This window comes from Fundulus heteroclitus, chromosome 22 (genome assembly GCF_011125445.2).
Source record: "Fundulus heteroclitus isolate FHET01 chromosome 22, MU-UCD_Fhet_4.1, whole genome shotgun sequence".
Taxonomy (NCBI): Eukaryota; Metazoa; Chordata; class Actinopteri; order Cyprinodontiformes; family Fundulidae; genus Fundulus; species Fundulus heteroclitus.
The window spans coordinates 4,714,732-4,738,772 of NC_046382.1; the positions used below are offsets into that span (position 1 = coordinate 4,714,732).

Consider the following 24,041-nt stretch of genomic DNA (forward strand, 5'->3'; position numbering starts at 1 on the left):
GAGGGTTTTATACATTGATTGGATAATGATGTTTGTGTTTTCCAGTCCACTCATTACAACCAAAATAAAGCTTAAGGCCTTATAAAGCTATCGCCAAATGTCGGTTAGCATAATGCTATTACCTTCCCGGATAACATTGGTGCTACCATGCAAATACAGTTTGTTTTAAACGTAAAGTTTATTTTTGTTTTGTTCCACCATCGTTAATAGTGCTATGCGCGTTGTCACCGTAATAATATGGAAGATTGTCTATTTAATGGTGGTTTGTATAACTTTAGGATTAACTCTTTTAGGGACTGATCCCTACAGCGACCCCTATCATTACAGAGGAAAAATCTCATTGATAAAATCAAGCGTTCTAAAGTTACGAATTTTTACCGAGCAAATCATTCTTTAGAATGTTTTTTCATCAAATAATGTTTTCTTTTAAATCAGGATTTGCATTGTGAATGAGTTGAAACACATACCAAATATTGTTCTGAATTAGTTAAGCTAATTTAACCTCAATTGACATTCTTTGGTTCTTTCTTTCTTTGGTCAATTACTCTGATGACCAACCGCTTTATTTTGTCTTTTGTTTCTCCTGTGTGTACTCAGCTTATTTTTATCCTAATTTTGTTTAGTAGTTTTAGTTAAGTTTCACTAGCCTAGTAGAGATCATTTATTGACTGAAATATTGTGTTAATTCAGGTAAACAGCATTACATAGTGATTCTCTGGATGTTAATTTAATTTCTGTTATTAAATTCTTGAACTTGAAGAAAAGTTGTCACTCCTTTATTCTATGTGTGTGCAGAGTTGGCTGTTAAAAGATTGCCAGTGTAACGACTACTGCAGGTGAACCCAATATTCAACAAGACATTGAGTTACAATTAAAATGTTTATTGAGAGTGTTGAATTGTGGAAGGTGAGGCCGGCTAGCGATGACAGTCTTAGATCTTAGATGGTGCAGGCAGGCAGAGATGAGCCGAAGACCAGAGGAGGCAGGTAAGGAGAGACCGGATCGAACGATGTAGGATGGAGAACCACCAGAACAGGCAGAGCAAACGGCAGGAACTCACGGGGAGAAACTGGTAGAACTGCAGCAGCAGAATAGGTGATCCTCTTGGCAGCAGAGTCCAGCTGGTAGAGCTCACATGATCTAGTAGAGAAGAGGTACATCACACAAGATGTTCCTGCTTGAGACGAGTGGTGAGGAGCAGGAAGAAGTGAGACGTTCTGGCAACCGTGAGTAAACTAAGGCTGGTATAAATAGCTGGCTAAACAGGTGACTGGAGATGAACACTAATCACTGGTAACATGGGGAGCTGATCTAAGGAAGGCGATGACAAGAGGTGAACTGATTGGTTAACTGCTGGTGGCTGAATAGTGACAGGGTAAACAGAAAAGGTCATCATAAGTCCAAAACCAAACTAAAACAGAACCATAACTGTGACACGCCAGTGCTCGAATCAATCCTTTCAACCATTGTCCTGATATCAGCTGTTTGGGCTGATATTCACCCAACAATACCCGACAGACAGAGTTATTTATTAAACATTAGATAACTTTAAACGGTGTGTAATAATAGCACAACCAGAGTAATTAATCACAGTCCTCGTATTTCCTCTTTCAGTCTCTTTGGTTTCGATGATGTTTCATGGCTCAGAGAAGTTGACTTCATGGGGCGTTTGGTGATGTCCAGGAGGTTCATGGCGCAGTTCACTGTTCACAGTCCAATAAGTCACCCTGTCTAGATGGACCAGCACAACACACAGCAGAATGCAATTAATGTCTTTATCACGATTGATGCTGTCTTTACTGCAAGAATTCATCATCAACCAGATATTCTTGTCCACTGTATTGTAATTTATGCCTGAGCATTTCATGCATGTAAACAGTTCAACGTATTTAATGTATGTCCAACAGTAGCCTACTTATAAAATGCTGCAGCAAGAGTTCTGATGAAAATCAACCAGAGGGATCATATTTCTCCAATTTTAGCTTCCCTTCATTGGCTTCCTGTTAAATCAAGAATAGAATTTAAAATTCTCCTTCTAACGTATAAAGCCCTTAATAATCAAGCTCCATCATATATCAGAGCTCTGATTACCCCGTATGTTCCTAACAGAGCACTGTCCTTGAAGGCCTACCTCACCTACATATCTAGGCCTATACTATAATAAATCCTACATGGGCATGTAGACTAAACTTCATACAATTAATAAGGCAAAGTTGTAGGCAGGGGCTGTTTAGCTATTTAATTTTTTATCAATTCAGTCAATTTTTATCTTAAAATTTTCAAGTCAAAGGCTTGATATTTGTAAAGAATATACAATTATTTGTGTACAAAAATAAGGACAAATGCATGGGGGCAGCTATATAAGCAGATATTGAATTAAAAATGTCTTTGATGTCTTATTATAAATGTCCTCACTTCTAAAATGCGGATTGAATTGGTTTACTTTTGCAAAGGATTTGGTTTTAAAAGTTTGTCTTTATTTAGCAGTGCCAACATGAATTGACATCTAATCCCTCTGTTTCTGTAGAAACTGTCTGTGGACCTCGAGCCCCTGAAGAAGGCCCTAGAGTCCTTGACCAGCAATGTCACATTAAAGAAAACTGGAGAACTGGAGAACAAAAAAATAAAAAGAATAAAAATAAATCAGCTACTCCTGATTCTTCCCATAGTCCAAATAAACGGAATCTTAATTGTGTTTGTGTGCAATTGTCACTGGGATGAACTAGCAACCTGCTAGCAACCCCCTCTTTCTCTCTAGCATGGAAAAGCAGGTGTAGAGACTTGATTGAAAGGTAAAGCTTCAACAAATTCATGTTTGGTAGCTACATTAATGTTAATATATTTAATTTTTATATATTTTAAATTTTAAAATTTATATATTTTAATGTTTACCTCAGCTCGTTGACGTTTTTCATTGGCCGACGTTCAACGTTTTTTCACCGTGTCCGTGGGCTCGAGGTGCCCCATTTTCAGGGTAGGGATGGCACCTGACTTAAGCTGTAACTTTGGTAAATTGAATCCGACTGATGCTGCGAGAGCAGGATTGATGACAAAAGAATCTGCCGTGAAGTGATCAGCACACAGTTTGCTGTATCGGCTTGGATGCCACAGATTGTCCGGTTGATGTTTGTCTAATCTATTTACTTTCCGGATTCAAATTTGACGCAAAACCGGGTTCTTCAGATAATTAAACATTCCTTTTCCCGATCCAGAGCCACTCCTACAATTGGCAGCAGTACAATAGACCATTGTAATGACTTTTTACCGATACTTTCAGAGTACTTAACAATGCGTGAAGTAGTTGTTCTTGACAGCCGCTCGAGGATGGTTGACCAGTGTGACGTCACAGCTGTTTTCGTCACATGACTGCTCTCCCTGGACTCGGGGATCGCTGCAGGCGCCCAGAATACTGTAAAATTCTCTCGATTTTTATTACTTGGAGCATTTTTAGCGCAATTTCGACCAGCCACATAGAGACAAAAACGATAATCTACCATCATACACGATAAAACTGCTCTGGACGCACTCCTTTCTATTTGAACTTTAATGTCGGTTTAAGGGCATAAAGATCGGCCATAGGGTTTGAACGATTTTACTGAGCAAATCAGTCTTTAGAATATTATTTACTCAAAATAATAGAAGAGGGCTTTCTACTCAGGGGACAGAGATGAACAGCGTAGAGTCCAGCTGGAGCTCCAGTGGAAGATCAGGGCAGCAAAGAAGGATTATGGGAAGAAGATGGAGGAGCAGCTGGCGAAGAACAATGTCAGAGATGTGTGGAGAGGTCTGAAGAACATGTCTGGCTTTGGGCAGAGGACCAGCAGGGCTGCAGACGGAGACACCAAGACTGCAGATGAGCTAAACAGGTTCTGCACCCATTTTGAGTCCCCTAACGCCGGACCCCTGCCCTAAACTCTCCACATGACTCCAACGACCAGCCATCCAGAGACCTACCCCCCCCCCCACCCCCCCCCCCCCCCCCCTGCTGTCACCCTCACCAACACCAGAGCCTTCTGCACCCTCAGCCCTACCTTCCTCCCCCCTCACAGTCACACCAATGCAGGTGAGAGGACAGCTGACGAGGCTGAAACAAAGGAAAGCCTCAGGACCGGACGGCATCCCCCCCAGGCTGCTGAGGGCCTGTGCAGATGAGCTCTGTGAGGTCCTCAGCTACATCTACAACCTGAGCCTCAGCCTGGGGGTGGTGCCCACCCTGTGGAAGACCTCCTGTGTGGTACCGGTTCCCAAAACACCGCACGCCAGGGAACCGGCCCACTTCAGACCAGTCTCCCTGACCTCCCACCTGATGAAGACCATGGAGCGCCTCATCCTCTGATGAAGACCATGGAGCGCCTCATCCTAGCTCACCTGCGCACTGTGGTGAGCCCCACCCTGGACCCGCTGCAGTTTGCCTACCAGCCCAACATCGGAGTAGAGGACGCCATCATCTACCTGCTGCAGTGGGCGCTCACCCACCTGGAGACCACCGGGAGCGCTGTGAGAGTCATGTTCTTTGACTTCTCCAGCGCTTTCAACACCATCAGACCGGTGCTGCTGAGGGAGAAGCTGGAGGACGCTGGGGTGGACAAACATCTAGCTGACTGGACCATGGACTACCTCACTGACCGCCCTCAGTACGTGCGGCTGCACGGCTGTCAGTCAGAGGTGGCACTCTGCAGCACCGGGGCCCCCCAGGGCACCGTTCTGTCTCCGTTTCTCTTCACCCTTTACACCTCGGACTTCACCTACAACACGGACAGCTGCCACCTTCAGAAGTTCTCTGATGACTCGGCCATTGTGGGCTGTGTGTCTGAGGGGAACGAGCTGGAGTACCGGTCAGTCATCATGGACTTTGTGGACTGGTGTGAGAAGAACCATCTGTGCTTAAACACCAGTAAGACCAAGGAGATGGTGATCGACTTCAGGAGAAGACCCCCACCACACTCACCTGTGAACATCCAGGGGCAGGACATAGAAACTGTGGAGAGTTTCAAATACCTGGGTGTTCACGTCAACAATAAACTGGACTGGACTCATAACACCGACGCTCTGTATAAGAAGGGCCAGAGCCGGCTCCACCTCCTGAGGAGGCTGAGGTCCTTTGGAGTGAGCCGGCCTCTGCTTAAGACCTTCTATGACTCTGTGGTGGCCTCAGCTCTCTTCTATGCTGTCGTCTGCTGGGCTCCTGGCAGCACAGAGCGGGACAGAAAGATGCTGAATAAGCTGGTGAGGAAGGCCACTTCTGTCCTAGGCTGCTCTCTGGACTCTGTGGAGGAAGTGGCTGAGAGGAGGGTGTTGTCCAAGTTCACATCCATCATGGACAACACCTTCCACCCCCTGCACCAGACTGTAGAGGAGCTGAGCAGCTCCTTTAGTGCAAGACTTAGACATCCTGTCTGTAAAAAGGAGCGCTACTGCAGGTCATTCATTCCTGCTGCTGCCAGATTATACAATGCTGCATTGTAACTGTAACCATAACTGTAATAAGTCACGTGCAATAACTAACATACAATAATATGCAACTCATGTGAATTCAATCTCTGGATTATACGTATAACTGTATAACTGTGACAATTATTGTACACTCTAAAAAATCAAGCATGGGGGTAGTAAATTCAGCTTAAATAAATACACAATTTTAATATAAACATTTAAGTTTGCAGCATTTATTTGTTAAACTAAGTAACCAGCTTGATTAATCTAGGTAAACCAACTTGAAAAATATGAAAATAGCCATACTCATTTTCCTGTGTAATTTGAATGCATGACAATGCAACAGCTCAACTTGTCTCAAATTTTAAGTTGTTTCAGCTCAAATAATATTTTTAAACCTGGGTGAGGCCACTCAAGCAGCAGACGAGACTCCACGTGCAGCCTGTTTGGAAAGTCGACGCACTCATGTCTTCTTTGCACAGAGCTACTATCTGCTTTGGAATTTCATCTTTTGTGCTTTGGAACATCTGACAAGTTCTCTGTCGGGATCAGAATTATTGCTGGAGGACCATTAACCGACTACGTGGTTGCCCGGGTAAGCCTTCCGGTAGCCATTTCAGTAGCTCGCTAGCTACTGCTATTGATTGTAGATTGATTTATTTTTACTGGTTTATTGTTTAGCAGTATTTAGAACGTTTTCACCGATTCCTGTTCACAATGAACTGGAGCTGTAAAATGTGTAAATATGAAACTCCCAGAAAGACTGAGCTATTAAAACACTAAAACTACGACATGTGCATTGTGGGCAATTTCTGCCTTGTCTCTATTGGGAATGCTATTGTTCTTTCAAAACATGGGCCAGCCTTAAATCACACATGACAAGAAGTCATGCATCTTATCAAACAGCAAATGTGAATGATGTCTTGTCTTTTAAATGTCCATGTTGTACCCTAAGCTCCATCACCACAGAGAGGGAGTACTTTAAGCATATTGGCCGTCATTTAAAAAAAACATGAAACTATCATCTGTGTTTTTGAAAATTGCAATTTCAAAACGAACATTTATGGTACTTTCGCCTCTGGACCATTGTATACCCAGATTGATGCCATTGGTGATGTCAAGAGGAGGGGCTGCCAAATATAAGATCCAGAAAATCATGGAACTTCTGAAGGTGCTTGATATGGTATTTACAATAGGATATAATAAAAACTAACTCTTGTAAAAAATATTTAAAAAGCACCTGCTTGACCTTTTTTCTTTGAATTCTCCATCAGATCAACACAGTTGAAACTCGCAGAGAGGTTGCCATTCGCTGCTTAGTGCTCTGCCTTGGGGAAAATGAGGACAGTCTTTTTGAATATGTGGTAGGTGAAAGTGAATCCCCCTTCAACACCTTGAAGTTAAAGCGAAATGGAACTTTCCTTTCATACTGTCTTTGTGAATCTCTCACCAGTATCTGTCTCTACCTATCCTGTCCTTGTTTCTTTTTGCTGCTGCTTGTTCAGCATTAGTGATCAAAAGGGATAAAGTAACTTTTAGTACCTAACTTTTCTTTGCACGTCCTTAATAAAAATTATTCATGTTTCCAGGGAACTTTTGCAACATTTGTACAGAAAAGTATTACAGCCACTAGAAATATAAAAATTGAGAGTACTTCCATGTTTTAATTAATTACAGAAAAATGTCAGAATTTTGTCTTCCAGTGGCCCTAATACTCTTCCATACATTTGCCTTTCACCATGTTAAAACAAGGAACAAGTGCAAAACCAGAATCTGTTATTCACGGCTGTGGTGGTGGGCACCATCAACAGGACATTGTTTGTACATATAGGTTACATCGCAGAAATTCTGACTGGCAGTCAATAGATAACAGGACATCACAGGACATTTTATGTTAATAATTATGTAGAGAATTGAGTATGCCAGCTCAATGATATCCTGATACTGATATTTGTTTCTGATATTCTTGCTTTCAGGATCCTGAGAGCCAAACTAGAGATCTTAATAGTCGGGTGATGAAGATCCTCGTCACCAAAGGTACTACAGCATCTGATCCAGCAAGCACAACCATCTTCTTAGAGGGCACAGAAGTCCTGCAAGGGTTAGATGTGCCAAGGGCCTGTGCTTTGCTGACGGGCCTCATCTATGCCCTCAATCTAAGCTACCCACAAGAGCTGAAGTACACTTTTGAGGTATTTCAGAAGATGTTCCTTAGATTACATAGTCACAAATGCAGCCCAAAAGTCACATCTCTAAGGCAAAAGCTGCAAGGAAACCCCTTTGAGCCCCTTAGCTGAAAATCAAAAATGATTACCTCATTTGTGCTATGATGGACTTGCTGTTCAAGTTGCTGTTCCAAGTTTATGCAGTGTAATGTCTTTCAACCCACATCTGATTGCTGTTCATGTTATTCAAGTCATGTCTGAGAGCTGGAATATTGTTTTCAGCTGATCCAGAAAGTTAATTTGCCTTTATGGTTATCCATCCAAATTAAGGGCATAGTTCATCAGTTTTGTAAGAGTGACAGTTGATTAAAGTCACTGACTCAACTTGTTTAGAGCTGCTAACACTACACTGTAAACACATAATAACCCTAAATACACACATAACATACTGTACATACTGCACACACTGCTTACTGTGACACACTACATACACACTACACATACAGCAAAGAAATACACACCAACACATAAAATATTGACCAAAATTGCAACAGAAAGATCATTAAAAAATGGAAATGAATGTTAAAAAGCTCCGAAATGAGAGAATTATCAATGGCAGGTTTTTGAAGGTGCTGTTATTAAGATATTTGCACTTAATTTGTACAAAATGTTCATAAAATAAACTGTTTTAATTGTGAAATATGGTTCTTGTTTATTATTTCCCCCAACTTGAGCAAAATTAGTTGCATATACTATAATTAATATGTTTACTTTTTGCATGGACATTTTTGAGTAAAAAATGTTTACGTATACATTTACAACAACATAAAAAAGAATGATGAGATAACAAAATTTTAAGGAATATTGATTAAAAAACACATGGTCATTGTACTTAATTTTTTGTTGTGCCATGAACATAAATCACATACAATCAATGTGACAGTTCAGTAATGTATACAAAAAAACAAGTAGATTCAACTTGAGATAGCTTTGTATTTATGTGGCCATTTAAGTTGGTGTTGTTATGCTGGACTAGTAGCGATTACTCAATAAACAATGAAGTTGGGACAACTTAAAAAGATCTATGCAAAAAGTAAACATACCTTTTTAAGTAAACCCATTACATTATTTTTTAGAGTGTAATAAGTGTTATGCAGTAACTATGTGCAATAATGTGCTATTGGCAACATAAAGGCCATTCATTCCTGCTGCTTCCTGATCATACTTCGCTGCTTTATAATTGTAACCATTATAGCAATTACTGCAACCATGCACCATAGCTGCAACAATAACCGTAATAATTTATGTGCAATAAGCTATTTATACAAGGTGCTATAACCTGTGCAATATGCCTGTGCAATAACCATGTATAAAGTGTATAATAACATATGTGCAATAACTTATTTATACATAGGATTGTATAGAATTGTAAATAGCTGTATAACTGTGTTTAACTCCTTCTTCTGACTTTTGACTATTGAGCCGATGGGACAAGTGAATTTCTCCATTGTGAGATCAATAAAGATTATCTTATCTTAATGTTCTGTTTAAGTTAGGCTTTGCATTGTGAATGGATTGAAACACATGCCAAATGTTTTTAACTTCATTCCATGCTTTTGGAATCAGATCTGCAGTGAACCAGGATTCACTGAAGTATTCTGTGTCATATTTATTTAAATGTGACTCTGAGGAACGCAATGACTGAAGCAAAGTAGATTTTGAAAGGTTTATTGAATGGTTGGGAATAGATGGTTCTTCCTGCTGGTTGAAGGTCTTGCGGGTTCTGCCGGAAAGATGGAGAGCGTGGTGAACAACCAGAGCTTGGTTTGGAGTGAAGATGAGAAATAACTGAGGCGGTGGCTTGTGTTTTGTCCAGAGGGGAGGTGCTGTACAGACGTTCGGGTTGTCGGTGCAATTCCTGGTCCCTTCTCGGTGTTGTTACTGACTGGAGGGTGGACAGGCAGGTGAGCGCAGGCAGGAGGGCTAACTGGGTCCCGAAGGTTCAGCTTGGGTCTTGTGAACTGGTCCAGACTGGCTCCCGATAACATGAACAAGGTTTCCAGGCTGAGAACGGATGAACGGGTTTCTGGAGCAAAGAGGTAACAGGAACAAGGTTAGTTAAGGTTTTCAGGAAATAATGAGATATCACAAGGGTTTGGTCTGTTACCACGCAGGAGCGCAAACAAACTGACGCCCTCCTCCTGGTTCCAGCTCCTTATAAAGGGTGGTAATCAGCTCTGATGTATCACACCTGCCCGTCCAGCCCTGCAGAGGAGAAAGAGAAGGGAAAACAGGCCTGCACCTAGACCACAGAGTATGACATTCTGATTATGATCAACCACTTTTGTTTTGTCTTTTGTTTGCTTTGCATGTAAATAGTTCCTTAGCTTAGCTTCTTTTTATCTTCATTTTGCTTTGTAGTTTAGTTAAGTTTCATTAGCCTAGTAGAGAGGATTTGTTAATCGAAATATTGTGTTAATTCAGATAAACAGCATTACATAGAGATGTTCTCTGGATGTTCATTTTATTTCTGTTATTAAATTCTTTAACTTGAAAGAAGTTGTCACTCCTTTATTCTATGTGTGTGCAGGGTTTGCTGTTAAAAGATCGCTAGTGCTCGAATTCATCCCTTTCAACCGTTGTCTTGATATCAGCTTAAGAGCTGATCATCACCAGACAATACTTAACAGACAGAGGGTTATTTATGAAACATTACATAACTTTAAACAGTGCGTAATTGGAAAACAGATCAGAGCTCTGATTTTTTAGCTTCCCTTCATTGGCTTCCTGTTAAATCAAGAATAGAATTTAAAATTCTCCTTCTAACGTATAAAGCCCTTAATAATCAAGCTCCATCATATATCAGAGCTCTGATTACCCCGTATGTTCCTAACAGAGCACTTCACTCTCAGACTGCAGGTCTGCTGGTGGTTCCTAGAGTCTCTAAAAGTAGAATGGGAGGAAGATCCTTTAGCTATCAGGCTCCTCTCCTGTGGAACCAACTCCCAGTTTTGGTCTGTGAGGCAGACACCCCGTCTACTTTTAAGACTAATCTTAAAACTTTCCTTTTTGACAAAGCTTCTAGTTAGAGTGGCTCATGTTACCCTGAGCTACCTCTATAGTTATGCTGCTATAGGCTTAGGCTACTGGAGGACATCAGGGCCTATTTTTCTCACTCTATAGAGTTCTACTGTTCTTCTATTATGCATTGCTTGTCATCATTTCTGCTTTAACTTTCTGTTCTCTCTCTTTTTCTTCATAGTAGGTACACCTGATCTGGCGTTCTGTTAACTGTGACATCATCCAGAGAAGACGGCTCACCCGCTACTACCATCTAATGTAGAACAGATTACTAGATCAATGTGTGCTTCTGTGCTTTTTTGTCTCTCTTGTTGTGTCTCTGCTCTGTCTTCTGTAACCCCAGTCGGTCGAGGCAGATGACCGTTCATACTGAGCCCGGTTCTGCTGGAGGTTTTTCCTTCCCGCTAATGGGTGGTTTTTCTTTCCACTGTCGCTTCATGCTTGCTCAGTATGAGGGATTGCTGCAAAGCCATGGACAATGCAGACGACTCTCCCTGTGGCTCTACGGTTCCCCAGGAGTGAATGCTGCTTGTCGGGACTTTGATGCAATCAACTGGTTTCCTTATATAGGAAATATTTTGACCAATCTGTATAAACTGATTGAATTTGACTTTGTAAAGTGCCTTGAGATGACATGTTTCATGAATTGGCGCTATATAAATAAAATTGGATTGAATTGAACCTCCTCAGGACATTTAAGGAATTTCATATCTTAAAAATGTATTGGTTAAAGTCAGTGATTTTGTGCGTCATAAGGGTTTACATATTGTTCATCGTACTTTACGAGAAGTTTTATTTAACTTGGTCCAATCTGTAATACATTTTCAACCTGAAAAGGCCAAATATGGCCTTTCAGTGTTTTCAGATCTACTTGCTTGAGTCAACTAACGGCCACGCTTGGATTCAGGTTCCCTTCTGATCCGTCTTTGATAAAATAAACACTAAAAACCAAAGAAAAAAAAGAAAAATAATAATAATGTAGATTCTGACTGGTGTTATAGATTGTCTGGTGATGGAGATTAACATGTTAGAATCTATGTGCAATGGAGATGTGTTTAGAGGACAAGTGGCTCCATCGATGCCCATAGAAATAGTGTTAATGTAACAAAACTGTTTAGAAAATGTTAGAAATACGACAAATTTGCTAGGACAAATTTGGGGGTGGCTGTTTTAAAGGCTGCATACTGTAGCTGGGGACAGACGCACACCTCGTGATTACAGATCAGAGAAGCCAGTCTATTACCTTTGAACCTCCTTAACAGTCATTTTACAAAAATCTTAGAATTTTCCGAATTTTAAGATTTTTCTTCTAATTCTACCTCGTGAAAAATAAAGCATCTGAGAAATTCAGAGAGCTCCTAAAGTAAGAAAAAGGTTAGGAGTAAAGAGGGGGACTTTTAGCAAGGCTCAGTTTCCTAAACAGGAAGATGGTGGAAACAGAGAGATCTGATTGGTTAATCCCTGAACAGAGAAAGCTGATTGGCTGATCCACTTCCTGAATAGTGGAGGAAATGAGCTCATAAATTTCTATAACAATTGTATAATTATAGTGTGTAGATAAAATAAACTTGATCATCACCATAGAGGGAAATTAATTAGCTATCACACCCCGGTGGGTTAATGGCGTGGCTCTCCTAATGTAATTTTATTAAGGATAAATAAATGACAGGATGACAGTAATCATGAATAAAAGTGGAGACATTTGCAAAGAATATATATATAGGTAAGAAAGTATTGAACATGATGTCAGTAGCCTAAATGGTCATCTAATTTGCTTGTGTGATGCCATCTCCTTGCACGGATCGCTTCTCACTGGTGAATAAAAGCATCAAGATGTGTTGAGGCTGATCTTCAATGATTGGGTCCCCTGTGGACAAGACAAGCTAAACAGATTTGGTCCGCCCTCAAAGAAAGAAGATCACATCCTTCACATAATCTCTCCTGACACCCAGGATCCACAAAAGGGTCTGTAGTAAATAGAGAACCTATGTTATTGAACCTGTGATAGACTGGTGACCTGTCCAGGGTGAACCCTCTCACCCACTCACAGCTGGAGATTGGCACCAGCAACCCCTCAGGACCCCACAAGGGATAGATGTGTTGGAAAATGGATGGACAGATACTATTAAACTTTTGCTTAGAGATAATACTAATTATTATTTAAAATAAAGATAAAAAGGTGGTTTTGCTAGCAGAAGTTCTGCAAAAGCGAAGAAAATGTTTTTTGTATTAATGAACATAGTGTAAAACAAACAGCAAATGTGCACATTTTATATACAGGGTCATCCTAACAGTTTTAAATTATAATTTAAATTATAATTGAAATTATATATTTAATGTTTAATAAATAATTCTCTGTTAGGTATTGTCTGGTGAAAATCAGTCCAAACAGCTGATATCAGGAGAATACTTGAAAGGAATGAATCAAGTACTGGCAATTTTATCAGCAAACTCTGCACACATGTAGAATAAAGGAGTGACAACTTCTCTTCAAGTTTAAGAATTTATTAACAGAAATAAAAATTAAATTCTAGAGAACATCACTATAGAATGCTGTTTATCTGAATTAAGACTATATTTCAATCAACAAATCCTCTCTACTAGGCTAGTTAAACTTAACTAAGGCTATTAAGATAACAAGAATCTATGGAACTATTTACACACAGAAGAAACAAACCACATAAATATATTAGAAAACCACCACCAGAATGAATGTGAATCACTGCAGAAAAATGAAATAAATGGTCAGTGAATGAAGCAAATTGTTTTTCAGCAGCTGGTTGCTCACATTTGATTTTTAGTAGATGTTTTCTCAAAAAATTATTTCAATGAAACTTTTAAAAACAGAAGTCTTATAAATCTATGTTGCTAGGCCTCCAAAAAAGTAGCTACAGTAGATTGTTGTGGAGGCTCCAGATATTAAACCCTAAACAGTCTCAGTATGTGGAGCAGTCGTGCTTTCAGTATCCTTGCTGCTCATCTCCTGATTGTCTGATGCTTTACAAGAACAGAGTGAAGCCAGAAACTTATCCAGGAAGCTTTTCCGACTCAAGAAATACAGAGTTGGGTCTACAAGGGGACTAAAAAACGTACAAACTGGAACCAGCATAAGAGGAAGTGAAATGATTTCAAAAAACAGGAAAGAGAGAATCATGGGCAGGAAAAGCAGAGTGTAAATTAGCAGCACCACAACCTGAATGGCTATGATTCGTCTTTTTTCTTCTGCTGGGACACTGAGGGCTCCAGACAGAGCTTTAATAGTCCCAACCAAGAAGAAGATGAAGAAGGGAAAGGGCAGGAGGAGCAAACTAGGTAGGATAATTTGAACAATTTGAGTAACATCAATAGTCAGATTCACAGTTAGCAGAGCTGGAAGAGGAAGAGTCCAGACCACAACACAGACCACCACGTAGGTCTTGATGTTTCTCCTGAATCTGTACCACAGTGGTTTGGCGATGATCAAATACCTGTAATAACACATGGAGCTGTTTAGTCCATGGAGACTAAAGGTACTGACTAACGGGATTATATAAGACAATAGAGAAGCTTAAAGGGAAACACATAGTTACCTTTCTAAGGAGATACAGACCATGAATCCAACACTGGCTAATAAACCAAAAGACATGATGACATAGCCGATAAGAGGCATGAATAAATCTATAATTCTGCCACAGAACTGAACGAGATCAGTGAAGAGAAGGTTGATGACGTAGACTGGGACACCCTGATCCTTTTTCACCTGCAACAAAGACAACAGAGAAAAAAGTAACTAATGACACCAGAATATTATTAACGCGTAAAATGTTTCCTGTTTCAAATATTTCAGTCATTTCTAGAGGTAAGAAAAGGTAAACTTACACCTGAAATGAGAGAGAACCATTATTTAAAGAGCAAACACAAAGTCAACAAGCTCATTCATTGTTGCTGAACATTGTTATTGTGTGTTGGACCTGATAATTCAACCAGACACAAAGAGCAGATTTAAAAGATTTATTAAACAACAGGTGTAGCTGGAGTGGGAAACTTCTGGAATGGGCTCAGGAACCACTGGATGGTAGAGGGACATGTTGATGGCTGTAATTTAAACAGTGGAGCACTGTACGAAAGCCACTTTCTTCCTTGAATCCAGAGAGTGGCACAGAATCCAAGCAGTGGTCCCAGGAGGATCTTTGTTTGTCCCTATACACACAGACCTTGAGTCCCAAACAAGACTTGTTGCTGGGAAAGAGGTCTGGTGACAGTCCAGGGTTATACACAGGAATTCAGAGGCAGGCAAAGGTATCAGAGGGGAATCCAACAGACTTGGTACAATGTCCAGTTGAAGGTCTTGACCCACAGGGCAACACAGAGGGAGATGTACAAGAGGGCTTGGAAGAGAGGCAGAGTCAGGAAACGTCTACAGGTCGATGTCCAGAAACTGAGAACCAACAGGAGAGTCTGACAGTGACAAGGAAACAGGCAGGAATCCACAAACGACCAGAGTCACTGACAGGAAGGCAGTCTAGGAACGATGGAAGGTCTACTCACACAAGGTAATCAATAATCTGGCACCTGGACTCTGGAGGAGACAGGTATAAATGGGGCATTCCTCAAATGACGTCAAATTGCTAAATTTAGAACAGGCAGTGTGCCTTCCCTATCTAGTCACTCCTGGTTTGTAATGGCTGAGAATGCTCAGAACTCTCCCCTGCTCCCTCCTCCCCCCGCTGACATCTGCGGATGCTTTCTGAACTGTTGGCCGGCTGATAACATCAAGGACAATGGCCTCGGGAGAGTGTTCACGGAAATATAATCACTTCACCCAAACAGACACACATAACTGATGCTCACAAAAACAGAAGAACGTACAGGTGACTAGTCTCCAATGTTAACCTTTCTGCTTTTACGTGTCTCGTCATATTTGTGCTTCTCGTGCCAGAGGTTTTTGGTATCTCAAACTGTATCCTGTTATTAGGATAAAGTTTGAAACGTGTTTTTTCCTCATTTTTCCTATTGTGGCCTCTATCTTTCCACAGAGTAATGGCAGCGCCCTTTGTCCTTGGCAGCCTCAGTAAATCGTCTCACCCTAAAATGTTTGTGATGGATGTGATGGCGGTTGTCCTAAAACAGTAATTTCCCTCTGGGATTATTAAAGTATTTCTGATTCTGATTCTGCCTGTGTCACTGTTGGACAAGCTGTGTAGAGGTGAAGCAGACAGCTCTGTCCTGAATATTGCATCATCAAATATAAATGTAACAATGAAACTCTGCTGCTTCAGTGTCTGCTGGAGTGACTCTCCATGTTACCATGGTGACCATATGACAGGAGTTTATTTCATTCCCTTTACTAAACCCTGAAAGAATACAGAGAAATGTCATCGCTGGATAAGAGTGTTTAAGTGGGAGGACTTTACAGTTCAGAGGTAACTTTATTCAGGGTTTATTTGACCACAAGGGATGTTTTATATGATCCATTTGTGCAGGTCTATCTAGCAACAAAAAGGTGGTGGAGCTAATCTGAATTGTTTGAGAAATGCCCTATAGTGTAATGAATTTGCTAATGTTGAACCCAAATGTGAGCAGGACACGGAGCTGTATTTTAAAAAAGGGGTTTATTAACAAAGTCCAGGTGTCAAAAAGGCTGACTCAAAAAACTGAAAGGCAATGAACAGAACAGGCACAGACTGGCAGACGGGCAGGTAGAACACAAAAATAATCAAAGGCTGGGAAGAGCTTACCGCAGGCTGGCGAGAGGGATAAACACAAGACGTTCCGGCAACAAACAAACAACTAAGGCAGGCTTAAATAGGAGGATGGAACAGGTGAGCAGGGCGGGACCAATTAACCAAAACAGGTGAAAGCAATAGAAGGAACATACAGACTAATAAAGAAAGTAAGACCAAGACTAATGCACACGAGCTGACATGAATAATAACTAAGACCAGGTGACTACAAACAGACTAAGCACAAATCAAAAACAACACAACACAGAAATAAATCCTAAAACAGAAAAGTTGACTAACTGAAAATAACCTAAACCACAACAGAACATTACATATAGATCAACCACCAGGTGTGGCAGCGCTAAAAATTAGAGCAGTCCCAGGTGGAGGACATCAGGAGATGATTGTTAGAGCAGCACCAGGAGCAGAGTGTGATGTAAGCAGTCAGCAGAGACACAGAATCACAGGAAAAGACTGAACAGATTACATTTACATTTTTTTGTCTCACCTGTAGAAAAACTGCAACTATCACTATTACAGTCAAAGGAAGTCCAATGCCCATAGTGATCCAGTCCATCATTTTTATGTTTTGGTAAAATGAATCAAACTCAGGGAAATAACCAGGGAAATGTAGGCAGTTTAGAACTGAGTTGTTATGGTCTGTGAAGTTGTAGCAGGAACTGAACATGCTTTCCAAAGACGTCGTGTTGTTGTTCATCTCTTCCATCCTTCAGAGTTGAACCAGAACTTTGAAGACAGTGGCACCTGAAAACATGAGTGGTGATGGTTGTGTTAATCATTCAATTCAATTCAATTTTATTTATATAGCTCTAATTCATGAAACATGTGATCTCAAGGCACTTTACAAAATCAAAGTCAATCATATTATACAGATTGGTCAAAAATTTCCTATATAAGGGAACCAGTTGATTGCTTCAAAGTCCCGACAAGCAGCATTCACTCCTGGAGAACCGTAGAGCTACAGGGAGAGTCGTCTGCATTGTACATGGCTTTGCTGCAATCCCTCATACTGAGCAAGCATAAAGCGACAGTGGAAAGAAAAACCACCCATTAGCGGGAAGGAAAAACCTCCAGCAGAACCGGGCTCAGTATGAACGGTCATCTGCCTCGACCGACTGGGGTTACAGAAGACAGAGCAGAGACACAACAAGAGAAACAGAAAAGCACAGAAGCACACATTGATCTAGTAATCTGTTCTACATTAGATGATAATAGCGGGTAATCGGTCTTCCTTGGATGATGTCACAGTTAACAGAACGTCAGACCAGGTGTGCCTACTATGAAGACAAAGAGAGAACAAAAAGTTAAAAGCTGAAATGACGACAGTCATTTCAATGTAATACAATGCAAAACTGGAGAACAGTAGACTGGAGAACAGTAGAAATCAGTAGAGTGAGAAAAATAGACCCTGATGTCCTCCAGTAGCCTAAGCCTATAGCAGCATAACTATAGAGGTAGCTCAGGGTATAATGAGCCACTCTAACTATAAGCTTTGTCAAAAAGGAAAGTTTTAACATTAGTCTTAAAAATAGATAGGGTGTCTGCCTCACGGACCAAAACTGGGAGTTGGTTCCACAGGAGAGGAGCCTGATAGCTGAAGGATCTGCCTCCCATTCTACTTTTAGAGACTCTAGGAACCACCAGCAGACCTGCAGTCTGAGAGCGAAGTGCTCTGTTAGGAACATACGGGGTAATCAGAGCTCTGATATATGATGGAGCTTGATTATTAAGGGCTTTATACATTAGAAGAAGAATTTTAAATTCTATTCTTGATTTAACAGGAAGCCAATGAAGGGAAGCTAAAATTGGAGAAATATGATCCCGCTTGTTGATTTTCATCAGAACTCTTGCTGCAGCATTTTGGATCAGGTGAAGACTTCGAACTGCATTTTGTGGACTTCCTGATAGTAAAGAATTACAATAGTCCAGCCTTGAAGTAACAAATGCATGGACTAGTTTTTCAGCATCACGCCTGGACAGAATGTTTCTAATTTTGGCGATATTCCTGAGGTGAAAAAGGAAACTCTGGAAACCTGTTTAATATGGGATTTAAATGACATGTCTTGGTCTAAAATAAAACCAAGATTTTTAACTTTATTACCAGAGGCCAAGTTAATGCCATCCGGATTAAGTGATTGATTAAGAACTTTATTTTTTGAGGACTCTGGCCCAAAGATTACAACTTCTGTCTTGTCAGAATTTAAATGCAGGAAATTTAAAGTCATCCAGCTTTTGATGTCATCAAGACATGACTGCAGTCGAAGTAACTGATTGGATTCATCAGGATTTATGGATAAATATAGCTGAGTATCATCAGCATAACAGTGGAAATTAATCCCATGCTGTCTGATAATTTTGCCAATCGGAAGCATATATATAGTAAATAGAATTGGTCCAAGGACTGAACCCTGTGGTACTCCACAAGTGACCCAAGAGTTTGAGGAAGATTTATTATTAACATGAACAAACTGGAATCTGTCCGACAGATAAGATTTAAACCAGCCTAATGCTTTTCCCTTAATCCCTACAGTATGCTCAAGTCTTTGTAGGAGAATATTGTGATCAACTGTATCAAATGCAGCACTGAGATCTAACAGGACAAGTATAGACACATGTCCATTATCTGAGGCCATGAGAATATCATTAGTGACCTTCACCAGAGCTGTTTCAGTGCTATGATGAGCTCTGAAGCCTGACTGAAACTCATCAAGTAGGTCATTACTTTGTAAATGTTCACATAGTTGATTAGCAACTACTTTCTCAAGAATTTTAGATAAGAAAAGATGATTAGATATAGGTCTGTAATTTACTAACTCATCTTGATTAAGAGAAGGTTTCTTAAGTAAAGGTTTAATAACAGCTACTTTAAAAGCCTGTGGTACATATCCATTTACTAAGGATAGATTAATCATGTTTAAAATAGGACCCCTGATCAAAGGGATACCTCCTTAAACAACTTGGTTGGGATTGGGTCTAACATACAGGTAGAAGGTTTAGATGAAGCTAAAATTTTAGATAGCTCAGAAAGCTCTACTGCTTCTAAACAGTTCAAACACTGCGCAGGTTCTAAAGATTCCTCCAACGCTGCCTCACTTACTGAGGATGAGGTAATCATGTTTGGGAGGATACCAATTATTTTATTTTTAATGGCATCAATTTTATTTATGAAGAATCCCATAAAATCATAACTACTAAGAGCTAAGGGAATGGATGGATCAACAGAGCTGTGACTCTGTGTAAGTTTGGCAACTGTACTAAAGAGAAATCTAGGATTATTCTTATTCTCCTCAATTAATGATGAAAAATATGCTGCTCTAACTCTGCTAAGGGTCTTTTTATACAACAATAGACTGTCCCTCTAGATTAGGTAGGATTCCTCTTGGTGTGTAGAGCGCCATTTTCTCTCCAATTTCCTAACATTGTGCTTCAAGGAACGCAGCTCTGAATTAAACCAGGGAGCCAGCTTCCTGTGAATAATCACCTTCTTTTTCAAGGGAGCTACATTGTCTAATGCAGAACGCAAAGACAAAGTCATCCCATTAACAAAGACATCTATTTGTGAATTGGAAGAAACAACATTGCTGCTATCTGCAGGGCATTTCTGCAATACTGAGGATATTAAAAGGGGGACAGACTCTTTAAGTTTTGATACAGCATTATCCGATAAAGATCTACTATAATGGAACCCTCTTTTGGGGGTGGAGAACTCAGTTAGATTAAACTCAAATGTTATTAAAAATGATCAGATAGAACAGGGTTGTGAGAGAATACTGTTAATTCTTCACAATCAATGCCATATGTCAGCACAAGGTCTAAAGTATGGAGCCAAGAGTGCGTCGGTTTATGCACATTTTGAATAAAACCAATTGAATCTAGGATAGTTTTAAAGGCTACACTAAGGTTATCACATTCGGTGTCAACATGGATGTTAAAATCACCCACTATAATAACCTTGTCAGTATTTAACACCAAATCAGATAAGAAATCTGACAACTGATCCTAAAACTGAGTGTAAGGGCCTGGTGGACGATACAAAACAATAAACAGAAGAGGTTTTATGCTGGGAATGCAGAGGGAGAGGATGAGGGAAACTGAGGGTTAAATGTTTAAAAGAACTGTAATTATTAATTGTCCTGGGACTAATTAATAAATCAGACTGAAAGATGGTTGCTACTCCTCCCCTCTTCCCACAGATCTGGGAATGTGGAAATTTGAATAACTGGAGGGAGTTGACTCATTTATACTAACGTAGTTCTCTTGTAGCCAGGTTTCTGTTAGACAAAAAAAGTCAATCGGATTATCAGAAATCAATTCATTAACTAACAACGTCTTTGGAGGGAGAGACCTTATATTTAATAGACCATATTTAAATATTTTATTTTTTGGTTCAAAGTGATCCGTATGGATATGTATTAGATTTTTATGATTTGTTCCTTTTAGATCAGTTTTTGATCTGTTAAGTTTTGGCCGTGGGAAAGACACCGTCTCAATAGGATAATGGGTGGGTAACAGTACAGAAGCTGCAGAGAGGTGTGTTAAACTACGGCTCTGCTTCCTGGTCTGGACCCTGGGTTGTCAGCATTTAGGAGGACTAATAAATCCGGCCAGATTCCTAGAAAGACGAGCTGCACCATCCAAAGTGGGATGAATACCGTCTCTCCTGATCAGACCAGGTTTGCCCCAGAAAATTTCCCAGTTATCAATGTAGCCCACATCGTTTTCTGGACACCACCTAGACAACCAGCGGTTGAATGACGACATGCGGCTAAACATGTCATCACTGGTCAGATCAGGCAGGGGACCAGAGAAAATTACGGAGTCCAAAGAAAATTACAGAGTCCGAATGTAGTTTCTAAACTACTTTTTGTTTAGTTCAAATCCATTTAAATACTGTTTACATCATACATCATGTTTAATTAAGGCTTGAATAAGACTGAAAATTACACGATTAATCCATTTTGCTAATTTTTCCTTTGTGTTGTGTTTATTTTAGTAGTTTTAATGTGTCCAAGTAGTATCATCAAACAGAATAATTGCTGTAAGAAGGAATTATTGTTTGATAAATTTGAACTACATAAAGTGTGGTTGTCTGTGGTTATTTTTATATCAGGGATCGACTTGTATCTAATATTTGCTATATCATCTCTTTCTGAGTTAAGAACATGAATATATATAGAGGGAATTTCCTGTTCTTGTGGTTAATGATTAGTGATTAATAATTCAAATTGTTATATTCATTGAAGGCTAGTAGCCCATGATCACAACCATTAGATTTTTGTTTTGTTATTTTTTCCTTTAATTAGAATAATATATTATTATTTCTAATATCCAAATATAATTTGTAATAATTTTAATGATGAAATAGGCAAAATTGCATAACAAGGATGATGATGATGAGGATGCGGACTGAATTACATACTTTAAGTTATTTAATATTTGATTGAATAACTCACGGTCTGTCAGGTATTGTCTAAATATCAGCTCAATTGGCTTTGATATTTGGACAAAAGGTGAAAGATTCAAGCACTGACATTTTTGTAACAGCAAACTCTGAAACTTCTCTTCAAATATAAGAATTTATTGACAGAAATAAATGCTAATCCAGGAAAAAAACATGAATAATGTTGTTTAACAGTATATTTCAGTTTTTTTTAAGGAATTCTGGATTGTTTTATTTTCCATTTAGAATACAGACAGAGACTTTAAGTTTAATTTGATCCAACAATGCAATCAAGTCAGCTAACTAAATGCCAAAAACTTTTTAGGGTTTACTTTACAGTTTGTTATGACAGATGGTGATACACCAAGTTGTCATGATGTGGGATCTTGTTTGTTTCTGGATTGACTGATCCTTCCCATTTCCTCTCTCCATAACAGTGTCACCTGCTGCCACTAATTAACACCAAGTCATTCCACTTGTGACTCTGCCTACTTATACCTGTCTCCTTCTAGAACTCCCGGCCAGAACGTCTTCACTCACTGTCTGCATGTGTTTCCCTGAATCTGCTCTCTATCCCCTGTTGATCCAGTGTTCCTGTGCTCTCCCTGCTCATCATTCTGATAGTTGTGGTAACTTCCTGCTTTGGTCTGTTGCTTTTTGGATACAGTGCTCCTCTGGAAATCTCACCAGCTTCTGCTCTGGTTAAGATCTGTCTCTGTCATCATCACCTGGTCAGCCTGTCTCTGTCATCATCTGATCAGCCATTGCCTGCCATCACCAGCTGGTCCTACCTTCCCCTGTCTGTCTTATCAATCATTACACTCTTCAATAAACCTTTTAAACTAACCACACCATGTTTAGTTGAATATCAGGTTCCCAGACTACGATTAATTACACCAAGTATATCCAAATGCTCTTGTAAATAGTTTTTATAATCAAAACATGTTAAATAACTGCAAGTAATGGAAATAAATAATTCTTAGTAATTTCTAAAGCAAATAAATTGCATGTATAGAAATAAATTCGATATTTTTACCTTAAAAGTTGAATTTTTAAATGTTAAAGCGCTCTGTACAGCTCCAGTGGAGATTTGGAGAGTTTGTTCTCAGCATTGTTCATTTATAGTTTATGTAAGACATGCAAATATTTCTATGATAAACATATTTTTGACACACCTGCTTTGAATTTGTCCATAGGGGCGTTGCTTTTCAGTTAATCAGGTAAGAAGTCTCTTTGATCCTCCTTTCCATGCAGCTGGGATTTTAGAATTATATAAAATACCAATAATGTTCATAAAACATAAAGTAATTTAACTGGACTATTATGTTCACTCTGATGACTCATGACTGCGTCCCCAGGTTCACCACCAATCACATCGTGAAGTTTGCAGACGACACAACGGTGGTGGGCCTGATCAGAGATGACAATGACCAGGACTACAGAGAGGAGGTGGAGCAGCTGGTGGGCTGGTGCAGAGAAAACAGCCTGATCTTGAATGTGGAGAAGACGAAGGAGATCATCGTCGACTTCAGGAAGAACCGGCCTCACCACGCTCCACTGCTCATCAACAACTCAGCTGTGGAGGTGGTCAGCAGGACCAAGTTCCTGGGGGTGCCCATTAACGGAGAACCTCAGCTGGTCTGTGAATACCACGTCACTGGTGAAGAGGGCACAGAAGCGACTGTACTTCCTGCGGAGGGTGAGGAGAGCCCGCCTGCCCCCGCCCATCCTCACGACCTTCTACAGAAGCACCATAGAGAGCATTCTGACCAGCTGTCTCTCTGTGTGGTGTGGAGGCTGCAGTGCCTCCGACTGGAAGAACGTGAGGAGAGTGGTGAGGACAGCAGAAGGGATCATCGGGGCTCCTCTCCCCTTCATTAAGGAGATCTCATCACAGCGCTGTGTGTCCCGAGCCCGTAACATCATCAGGGACCCCTCACACCCCCACAATGGACTGTTCTCCCTGCTGCCTTCTGGGAAGAGGTTCCGCAGCATCCGCTGCAGGTCCACCAGGTTCTGCAAAAGCTTTTTCCCTGCTGCCATCAGACTGTTAAACTGCTGTTGAACTGCCAAACTCTGCACAACATTTGTATTTTTTTGCACATTTTAGCATCTTTGTAGCTCATATATTCACACATTTGCATTTTTTACACATTTTTGCATCATTGCAGCTCATATAGCATTAAAAATGCTATTGGA

The 24,041-nt window shown here is 40.2% G+C and overlaps 1 long non-coding RNA gene across 2 annotated transcripts; it reads left to right on the top strand.

The window, feature by feature from the left end:
* The first annotated feature begins 5,585 nt into the window (after positions 1-5,585).
* Positions 5,586-6,786, top strand: LOC118557205. 2 transcript variants are annotated; one of them, XR_004927697.1, is made up of 3 exons: positions 5,586-6,028; positions 6,532-6,604; positions 6,708-6,786. It is a non-coding gene; the product is annotated as an uncharacterized LOC118557205 (long non-coding RNA). The 2 variants fall into 2 exon arrangements; XR_004927698.1 differs by having other exon boundaries at positions 6,532-6,616; positions 6,708-6,782.
* Positions 6,787-24,041: the final 17,255 nt, after the last annotated feature.